The sequence below is a fragment of the Ambystoma mexicanum genome, chromosome 7p (assembly GCF_040938575.1).
Source record: "Ambystoma mexicanum isolate Mex_15411 chromosome 7p, UKY_AmexF1_1, whole genome shotgun sequence".
NCBI classification, from domain to species: Eukaryota; Metazoa; Chordata; class Amphibia; order Caudata; family Ambystomatidae; genus Ambystoma; species Ambystoma mexicanum.
This window is the reverse complement of record NC_090939.1, coordinates 953,006,186-953,017,193: the sequence shown is the minus strand read 5'-3', so window position 1 is coordinate 953,017,193 and position 11,008 is coordinate 953,006,186.

Sequence of the window (11,008 nt, the reverse complement as noted above, 5' to 3'; positions counted from 1 at the left end):
CCCAAGAACAAGGGAGCTCAAGGGGTACCAACAAGGTAGCAAGGAACAGGAAAGGCACGAGGGACAAGGTACTGGTAACAAACAGAGTCAGGAGTGAAGCGGATGGAACAAGAACCAAGCCGCGTTGCGACGCAACTAATTCCCAATCAGCCCGCTTGATAAGGGTGTCAGCGGGAGACCGAGGCCTGGAACGCAACGCGCTCCTACCCAATCAGCATTGGCGAGCATGCATGGAACCGAGGCTTGATTAGCAAGCCGACGTACTGCCGCCCAATGTGCATGCCCAAAGGGCAACCAATCTGTGCCGGCGAGCGGACGCGAAAACGAGGCTTGACAAGCAAGCCGACACGCCGCTGCCAGTGGCACATGCACGAAGGGCAGAGCGCAGCCCGCATGCAAGCGTGAACCAACAAATACGTTGCCCCTGGCAATGGAAGACAACATAGAGCGTGGACCCCACCACCGGAAATGGAGATAGAGTCTCCAGGACTGGAATCGACGTGTGGATCCCCCCGGTCTCCCCTGACAGGTAGGTGCCCTAGCAGGTGTCCTAACAATTATCTGATCTTAATACTTCATATATTCCCCACCTAGGAAATACTACTCGTACTAGAAATATTGCTGTGCAGGTCGAATTTGGATGTGTACATGGACCAGCCTCAATCCACTTTGAAAATGGACATACCACTACAATCATATAGCTGTATCCATTACAGACTTGCAACATGTCGACATAGTCAATATGTAAATGCTGGAAAGGACCATTAGGTATGGGAATAACTCCCCTAACTGTACACAGTGTGTACCCAGCAGTAAACTTTTGACATACGATACAGTTTACTATGTAAAATGCAACATGTTCTACTAAATTCGGTACAAACCATTCCTCCGCTGTTGTTGCGGCGAGACTCTCTCTAATAACATGCGCAGGGTAGTGTAGCTGTTCTAATGCCACCCTTAATAAGGCTACAGGCATCACTGGTTTACCAGTGCCGTCTTGTCACCACAGTGCTTTGGAAGGGCTTAAAAAACAACCACCCTGCGTCCACAGATTTTTCTCATCCTCAGGCGCTTCCCCTTGAATTTCTACTAGCAATCAGGCACACTCATCATCACCACCATGCTTTCATTCACATCGGGCGTGTTGAACTTCATGATGTTCACTGAATATGCAACTCGTTTTGCTTCCACGTCTGCTGCTTGATTTCCACATGAGATAAAATCTGCCCTTTTAGTGTGAGCTTCGCAGTTAATGACTGCGATGGCTACTGGAAGTTGTCGTGCTTTAATAAGCCTATCCAATAAGGTGGTATGTTGCAACGGAGTGCCGTCTGCTCGGAGATAGCTCCTCCTTTTCCAAAATGCTAGCCCTGTGTGCACTGTCGACATCACATAGGCGGTGTCACTGCACACTGTTATTTGCTGGTCTAAGTTTTTCTCGAGCGCAACAATCAGCACCACTAATTCTGCAGCCTGTGCTGAAAAGTGAGACATAGTCGTGCACTTATTAATACTTCAAACTCCCCATTGGCCGTGTGCTTCACCACAGCAGCACCGGTATATCTTTGTCCATCATTTTGATCGATAAAGAGAATCTCTCCAGCTGCCAACGCACTTTCCTTCACCCTCGGGAGTTCATCATAGAATTCCCCATAGTTCGAGCTTGTCTTCTGCCAGTGGTTCTGAAACATGGCAGGGTTCACTATTCTGCAACTAACTATTTTAATTGCTGGATTCGATATAACTACCTCGTAGCAGAATCCCTTTGCAAAGTAAACATGCCTTTAGGTTTTTCCAAAAGGGCAAAGAATGCATATTCAACAAATAACATCATGGAACACCCCATTACTATGCTTGCCAAAGATTGTTCTCAAGGAAAGTGGCCCCTCATTACTGGGTCCAGAATCCCACTGTAATATGCAAGGGGCTTGCACCCCAAAGTGGTTCTCTGCGTGAGTACTGCTGTCATCACAGTGCCATTCGTGTGTGCGAAAACAAAAATAATTCCTCAGCATAACTGGGAATCCCTAAAACTGGAGTTGTGCAAATTGCCTTTTTCAACTCATCAAATCCTTCTTCCATCTCCTCAGTCCAAACAATTATTTCCTGAGTTGCCTATGCTTTTTTCAGAGCCTACAACAAGGGCCTTATGTATGAACTGTAGTCATCTCACATAATTACACAGTCCTAAAAATCTTTTTATTCACGTTATCGTATATGGCTTTACTGTTTTGAAGATAGCTTCAGATCTCTCTGGAGTAACCTTTTTTCCTTCATGGGAAATTAGCTGACCTATGTATAACATTTCTTCTTGACAATACTGCAATTTTTCTTTGTCTACTTTATATCCCTTCTCTGCAAGAATAATCGTCAGTTGAACTGAATCGCGTCTGCACTCTTCCTCCTGAGGTGCTGCAGACCAATATGTCATCTACATATCGCAACACAACACTTTCAACATCAATATTGCTTAAATCCATCTGCAGAAAATCGATGGAGACTCACAGTACCCCTGGGGCAGGCAAGTACTTTTCAGTCGAGTTTGGCGGTAAGTAAATGACGTCAGATCCTGTGAGTCTTTATGCAACGGAATTGAGAAAAACGCACTTTTCAAATCAATCACAGTGAAATATCGTGCTTCAACACGGTGTCAGAATCCGCCTTGACGGCTTAGTGTAGCAGACAGATTCTTACTAGCAATAAAACATCCTGTCTGTTAAGATACACCGACAGGAGAATGTAATCCTCGAAAGAATGGAACCAGCGAACACCAGGCAACCTAGGAAGAAAGAGGAATGCGTCAAGTGACTCTCCTCACAATGATAAGCATAAATGGGCCTAGTAAATATGACTAACCTCTTAATAAGAAGTCTGGTAAATTGTGGGTGTCACTAATCCGCTAGTCCATGTGAATGGCAAATATAGAATTTCTAGAACCACCTGCAAGGTAGAAGTGTACTGGTGAAATGACAGAACTGTGGATAGGGTCTGTATCTAAGCGTTATGTGTATGAAAGACCTTACCGTAGGCTTCAATGAAGATACTAACAATGAGAACTGCAACAGAAGCATCAAGCAAGGGGAGCATACCACTGAAACTATTCCCGACAGCACAAGGACACCTGGAACGGGATAAAGTCTCTAGTCCAGACGTCTGTGCCCGACGGAACGCAGATGCCTATGCCGCACACACCGGCAGTGTCAAGTCCGTGTGCGGCAAACAAAGAGGCTCCACAATGCTCAATGCAAGATTCGCAGGGGGCAAATCCAGGTGTTACGTCTCCAGGAAATAGCTTGAAACAACTCTGATATCCAACAGGTAGGGAGTGTCCAAAAGCACGGTGGCAGACAAACGTAAGGCGACAACAATCCAAAGGAGAAATCCGGGTCAAGTGTAGGAGTCGAAAGCAGAGTTCGAGGCAACAAAAAGCAGGCACAGGCAAAACAGGGGAGTCCAGGAAACAGGCAAAGGTCAAAACCGGAAGAGCAAGAACAGGAAGCAATATCCAAAACACACTTCAGCAGCATTCAGAAGCACCCGAGTCTTTGAGAGGCGTGCTTCAATGGAGCCATCCGTATCATGTCACTGACGCAAGCCTTGTGATACTGAGGCCCCATTGCGAGGACGCCACAGTTTCCAAGGCCACCTCCAGTCATTGCTGTATCGATTCCTACGGCACAAACGGACAGACTTCTGGGAAGCGTAGTGCAGACTTCTATGCTGCATGTTTCTCTGGAGCGAATGGAAATGCGTTTTCTTAGTGAATACGTGTGTTCAGGTTGTAACATTGGGTTTAGCTGTGACAAAAGCATCCGTGAGGCGGGCTTTAACCCCAGTAGAAGCCTCAGGCCTTACACAGGGATACTACATAAGATTGTTGCAGGATTAGGAACTAGAGGGAACTTGGCCTCTACAATCTGGTTAATCAGGCGAAGGTCTTGAATTAAACTCCACGAGCCACCTTTACTTTTTTTGATTGGATACACTGATGTATTACATAGTGACTCTGATGTCACTAAGATACCCTGTTCCATCATGGCGGATATCGTTTTGAAAATACCTTCACCTGCCTCTCGAGACATGGGATACTGTTGTGCTCAAGGTAAAATTGCTCCTGGTTTCAATTTAATTTTTACTTCTCCAGCTCCAATCAATATGCCTACGTCATGGGGCCTGTTGTCCATAATGAAACTGGCACTTTCGCCATGCCTTCATCAAAATACTCGGGACACTTCTGAGCTGGTTTATAGTCATTCCATTGACAGCCAAAGCATCTAATGCCATACCATCTAAAAAAAAGCATCTAAAAAAAGCATCTAATGCATTTTTTTTCTTTTTTTTTAATGGGGTGGGTCAATCTCCGTTTTTTTAACCTTTAAAACCCATTTTTATTAAACTAAACCCTTTACCCTCTAAAAAAATGCATTAGATGCTTTTTATTAGATGCTGTTTTTTAGATGGTATGGCTGTCGATGCTTTGGTTGTCGATGCAATGACAGATACCTCCTGAGCTAACATCATTTTCTGCAGAACATCACGTTTGATTGCTCTCACCCAATAAGTAATACTAATTTCAAATATTACTTCATCATCTGACGGATGGTCTCTAAATATATCTTCGTCAGTGATGTCAGTCAATCTATAACCTTCCCCTATGGCAATCACTGTGCACCACTGTCTTCCTTCATAATCAGTTCCATCGAGCAAAGCCATTTCTCCTCACCCTATGGCTGATTGTTATTCTAAAGGAAAGACTTGTCCTTCTTCTTCATCCATAGGGATGTTTGGTCTGAATAAAAATTCATCAGGTATTCTCATAGTTGTTCCCACTAAGCCTGGTTGCCATGTTAACAGAATTTGTACCCCATAGTGAAAAACTTCCTCTTATGGTCACTTGTCCTGAAAATGCCATAATAAACTCACTCACGTTTAAATAATGTATTCCTGGCGTTGAACACACTATGCCTTCATCAGTGAACAAAATTGACATGTTCAACTTTGTCATTAAATCTCGACCTAATATATTGACATGTGTCTGTCTTGAATATAATAATGGCACAGACATGTCACATTCTCCTAAAGAGACTGGTATTTTTTCAGTAAAATGAACTCTACTTGTAGCTCCTATGAAACCTTGAGTATTCATGGCATTTCCAGACATTGTAAATTTCCCCTCTCGTATACATGAGCGTGCTGCACCCGTGTCTACTAAAAAAGAAAAGGATTTGCCCCCTATAGTAACATCAACCCACGGTTCCTCTTGAGGATTGGGCGTTACAGATAGTATTGAACATTTCAAGTCTCCCAGTGAGCTGTCCTATTGTGGATACATTCTCACCCCTGTACTTGTGAAAGGATTCCCTCCATCGACAGTGACACCTCCTATCCTAGGAGTCATCAATTGTCCCGTGCTCGTGCCTTGCTATATCTGCATGGGTGAATGCTGTGACTGCCCTTGCAGCAAATTCATCCGGCTGTACTCTCGGCGCTTGTGTTTGCTGTACTGTCTGATTTTGAACAAATCCATCTCCAGTCTGCTGAGTTTATGCAGGCAGATATGCAGTCCCCCCTCTTAAGAATTGCCCATTTTGCATGAACCCTTGGCTTCTTCACATGCGTGCAATGTGTCCTGACATACCACATGTCCAACATACAGGAGGATGCCTCCTAATCTGCCTTTCCTGAATACCTTGACTATCATTCTGTGTGTTTTGAAACCCACCTTGGTTATTCTGGAAATTTCCCTGATCACTCTGGAATCCTCTACCTCAGAGGTTTCCCATACATCGTGGTATGAATCCATTATTACCTTGATCAAACTGCCTTTGGTTATTCACCTGTGGCATGCCTTCTGCTTGCTGCGAACCTGACCCTTCTCCACTAGTCAACATTGCCCCTTCAATGCCGTACTTTGATAATTTTTTCTGCACTAATTTCGCCTCCTCATCTTTCTTTTGATTCTTCTCTTGCAACAGTCTGCAAAAATGCGCAATGGTCAGCTGAATTTCTGACCATGGATTTGCTTCCATGCCCACCAATTTCTTGAGCTGCCTGCTTTTGCACTGGCTCTGGAAGCGCTTGGCATAGTATGTGATAAAATATAGGTATAAAGTTCCCCCAAGGCTCGCGAGTCTCCAAACTCCATTCCTCCTGAAAATTCTGAATGTAAATAAGAGGATCATCCCCTTCCTGCATCATTTTTGTCATTATAGCTCCCATGTCTGACGTGTCCAGAAACAGCACTTTAAGCGCTTTCCAGACTGCCGCCCTACAGTTATTAAACGGTGCTGCATCATGAGCAGTGCTCAACGCGGAAACACTTGAATATCCTGCTCTTGGCCAAACGTCATCAGCTCTCTCCCCAAGGATAGTGACTAGGAGACCTTTAATGTCCCCTACAGCTAACATGTTTCCTCCTGTCATTTTCTTTAATTCATGTATCCATTTCCCAGCGCCAGAAGTTAAACTCAGGAGTTTACACCTTAAATTATCCTTATACATCTGTGGCCAAGGTATATACTATGGTTAGGCTCCCCCTTTCTCTAACAAGGGAAACTGTGAAACCCCAAACTCACATTCGTCTCCCATTGTCTGCCTGTCCATAGTAGGGACAATGGTCTGCACCGCCTTCTTCCTGGCAGCGACCTTAACTTGCTCACATAAGATGGTGAGTCCCCCTGCTCACCATGGGATCGCCCTTTAGGTAGATCGAGTTGCATCAGAGATTCTGACCCCGAGATATAGGTTAGTCTAAATCCGACAATCTTACTTCCTTGTCCATTGAAAAACATCTTTCAGGACCACATGCGTTACCTCCCTCCACCCCACGAAGGTTTCTCTGTCCTCATCTGACATATCCTGTCCCCAACTTGTGTGGCTTCTCTCCTCTTTGTGTCTATTCAGAGTCAGTCTATCTAAAGACAGCTCCTTCGGTTTAAAACTACACGAACCTCCATCTTTGTCATACAGCTGCGTACTCTCAAGTCAATCATGTTTACCCTTTCCCTTCAATTTCTTCTAGATAATGCTATTTGGAAAGACAGAATCAAGAGCTGGTTTAGATATATTGATGATATCTTCGGCATTTGGAAAGGAACCGAAGAAGAACTTCTGAAATTCTGGGAATATCTCAATAAATGCAATGAGAGAATTAAGTTGACAATGGACATAGGCAAACCATTAGTACATTTTTTAGATGTCACCATCGAAATCACCAACGAGGGTTTAAGAACACAAGTCTATAGGAAACCGCCAGATGTGAATAGTAGTCTCCACTTTCAAAGTTTTCATCCAAAACATTGAAAAGAAAATTTACCTTACAGTCAACTCCTCAGAGTTAAGAGAATAACTTCAGAAGCAGACAAACTAGAAGAGGAATACACCAACATGAAATCGAGATTCAGAGTTAGATGTTTTCCTGGAGAATTGATTGACAAAGCCATATTCAGAACTGAACTACAGAGCCGAGAGGACCTCCTTGACCCAAGAGTAAAAATGAAGAAAACTAACCTAATTCACTCATTGAAATACTCTAGTCAAAGTTTTCAAATTAAGAGGATCATACACAAAAACTGGGAGATCATTAAAACAGATCCACAATTGAACCACCTATTTCCGGAACCACCAATGCTAGCGTACAAGAGGGGCAGAAATTTTTGCGATAAACTAATCAAGGCAGAAAAACACAAACCTGGTAATCAAACTGTTCTTTGCAAAATTAAAAATGGAACTTTTACATGCCTCAATTGCCAACACTGTTCAAATGTGATTAAAGGCGGTCACATCCGACATGGTAACACCGGCAAGAAGGTACCTCTGAAACAATATGCTACATGTGATTCTAAAAATGTTATTTATGCGTTACGCTGTCCATGCGGCAAATATTACGTTGGTAAATCCACCAGGAAAGCAAAAGAAAGATGGACAGAACACAAGTCCAATATTCGTACTAAAAACATTAAATCACCAGTACATAGACACTTCAGAGATCACCAGCACACAGTTGCACAAATGCGGTTTGTAATATTAGAAGTTATACATCCACTCCCTCGAGGTGGTAATTTACAGAAATTACTAGCCCAAAGAGAACTTTTTTGGATTCACTGCCTTGACTCCCTCTCTCCCCTGGGGATGAACGAAGCCTACTACCTGGGCCCTTTTCTATAAATGTACCCCTTAAATTCTTTTATGGACTAAGATGTGGTGATGTCTGGTAATTCTATTTATTTGTTCATATGTACCCCTTGATTTCTTACATAGATTAAGATGTGATGATGTCTGGTGATTCCACTTATTTATTTATATTTTTTTGTTAATGTGATCATGCTGGATCATGCTGCTGTAAAAGACTGTACGTCCTTAAGTGGGCAGGAATTGTAAGCACTTTGTTGGCACTATCTAAATCCCAACATTTATGACCGAGTTTCCCAAGAGATATGGACGACTTTATTTATCTATTTTACTTTTTCCATTTATCTGGTCACTACACCTGGTTTTACCGCTGCTTCATTATTTTTATCTTGACTTATTTATTCAACACAGTTAGCACTTAACTAACTTCCATTTAGTTCTTCTACTCAATAGGATGCCCCTTCCTTTGATTTCGAGTTGTCTGACTCCATCACGCTTTGACGCAGGCGCGTCATAACGATGACGGTGCTACCGTTAGCATACACTCTTGCACTCTTACGCGATTGGTTGTCAGATCTGGCACCACGTCACAGCGCTTTGTTTACCTTTCTCTTTAAACGCCTTCACGCATGCTCGCGTATGACATCAGCCCCATGACGCCGTCCGTCTATCTTCTAGGCGCACGCGCATGCAATTACTTGCTACCGTGCATGCACCTCATTATGCCTTCGGGTATAAATGCAGGACGCACATAGGAGCAACACATCTCCCACTTGCGAGAGGTGCGTCTCCCTGGCTCCTACACTACCTGTACTTAGGCGAATTCTGTAAGTACCAGATGTTCTTGACTTCGGACCTTTGGCAATCTCTATGTGTAATAGTGGTAGAACTTATACTTTTCTCTCTATTTTTACTTCCAGCTTTTGCGCTGTTAGGAACCCTTCTTTGAACTACGGATTTCCTTGTTTGGAGGACACTATTATTTAAGTAAGTGCGTATCTATTCCCCTGTATACTTCCTTCTACCTAGGTTTAGCACATTTCGCTAATTAGGAGCATTTTTTGTTACAGATTAGGTATTCATCCACGACTGGGCGCTATGTCCCTGAGATGATTTGCCTTAAGGATATAGGCATTTTTAGGACTCTCTCTCATTCTAGACATCCACCCGCTTGGGTAAGTGTTGTTCTCCTCTCTTCTCTTTTTTACTGATTATACTGACTGGGACAATTTGACAGTAATCTCTTGAAAAATAAATATATTTTTCTGGTTGGATTTAATATGATGTCTTTTGATGATTACATACTTCTGTTGTTTGAGCCATTGCTCATTTAAGACTCTGTCATAATGAGACCACTAGGCATTTCAAATAAATTGAGTTACCATCAGATTTATCAAATTGATTTACTGAAGTAGGGGTGACCCTCTCTAGTTTGAAGAGGATCTTAGTGGATCTCCTCTTAAAATGTGTTCATTTGTTATGAAATACTTGTTTGAATATGGAAATACAGTGTGAAATATTGGACTAAGATGTGTTCTTTTTCTATCTTTACTCTTTAGAAATTAGAAGAATTGTTGCATTGCCCCTGAAGAAGAGTTTGTAACTCGAAACATGTTGGGCTTTTCATTTGTATAATAAATATTTTGTTTTGCTGAAAAATTGAAAAAATTGGTTTTCTTATATCAAAATTGTTAACTATACCAAAAGGTTTATATGAATTACTGACTACCCCTTTGAATGTTTGGTCTGATGTTCAGATTATTGATAGTGTGCAGGGGACGGGAGTTCCTAAATAACGGTCTAGGAACAACCACTTTTTTGTTCTTATATATCCAACCTAGATGCCAAGGTTGAGCCTTTGCCCCCCGCACCTCAAAATTCCATACAACATCCCTCAATATCCTTAACCTTACCTTCTTGGGTACTTAAAAGAACCTTAACTATAGGTGTGCCTTAGTGTTTTTTGCCTCTCTTCTCTCCTCTTTGTGTCTATTCAGAGTCAGTCTATCTAAAGACAGCTCCTTCGGTTCAAAACTACACGAGCCTCCATCTTTGTCATACAGCTGCGCACTCTCGAGTCAATCATTATTACCCTTTCCCTTCAATTTCTTCTTAGTCCTCATATCATGATAGCCTTTATCAATTGCATCCCCAATGCTTCTAGAGTCAAACACATTCTCTAGATTTGCTTTAGATGGACCTGCTACTGGTTCATGTGTTGTGAAGAATTCTTCTATGTCCTCCCATGCCACTAATGGATTAGGATCCAGTTATTCTTTTTCCACACGTTCAAGATTGGGTGCTCTCTGCCTCCTCTTTCGTTCCATTCATCATGAAACTCTCTTCATTTCCTTGCTTCTTCTCTCACCCTGTCTTCTTCTTTTCTTATCATGACTCTTCTCTCATTTGACCTTTGTATCTCTTCATCTCTACATCGTTGTATTCTTTTATCCCATAATTTCTGTTCTTCCTCTTCCCTTCTTTCTAATCTTTCTCGTTCTTCGATTGTCCTCTGTCTGTTGTCATACTTTCTTTGCTCTTCCGCCCTTTCCTGCTTTTTCAGTTGTTCATCTTGATGCAACTGTTTCCGTCTTTGTCTATCCTTCCCTTTCCCCACATCTTCTTTCAATCGTTCTTCTCTCTCTCTATCCTTTTTGTCTCTTTCATCTCAGTCTTCCCTTTGCCTTACATCCTCGATGCTTTTAACAGCAAGTTTGAGCAAAATTTGACCACCCATCCATTTGTTCTGTATGAGCTCTACCTAATCAGCCTTATCTTTTTTTCCCTTCCATCTCTTTATTTCCCTTCCTATATCTAAGGATGTGCTTAGTCGGTCACTTCTCTCCTAGTCTCGTCTCTCTTTGTCCCTTGGGTTCAG